Source organism: Macrobrachium nipponense, chromosome 15 (assembly GCF_015104395.2).
Source record: "Macrobrachium nipponense isolate FS-2020 chromosome 15, ASM1510439v2, whole genome shotgun sequence".
NCBI classification, from domain to species: Eukaryota; Metazoa; Arthropoda; class Malacostraca; order Decapoda; family Palaemonidae; genus Macrobrachium; species Macrobrachium nipponense.
This window is the reverse complement of record NC_087208.1, coordinates 39290701-39291198: the sequence shown is the minus strand read 5'-3', so window position 1 is coordinate 39291198 and position 498 is coordinate 39290701.

Sequence of the window (498 nt, the reverse complement as noted above, 5' to 3'; positions counted from 1 at the left end):
CAAGGAACACAGGTAAAATAATCAACATAGGCTACAATACAATAGGCTAACAGTACCTAAGCAAGAGTTGACATAGGCATACTCACAGGGTTAGGCTATAATAACCTGAAAATAAGTACAGAATAAGGGTTTTCATGACCAACTTTAGGACGTGAGGTTGGATATACCTATCTATAAACAGATAAATACATCCTTCACGCTGTCACCATATGTAGTTAGTATAAATCTCTCTTAATAATGTGATATCCTTATGACTCATGTATTTACTATACTGCATATGTATACAGTACTGATGTGTCAATTGTTCTGACTTAGACATTCGGAGGCTACCATACATTTTAGGACAATTAACTCAGACTAGCCTATACAAAACACTTCAAACCATAGGGTAATATAAAGGTACCTCATAGGCCTAGGCTACTATACTTCTTGGCCTATCCTTATCTGAACCGGTACTTGACGTCGGAGACGGTCGAATCTTCATTGTTGTAATAAGGG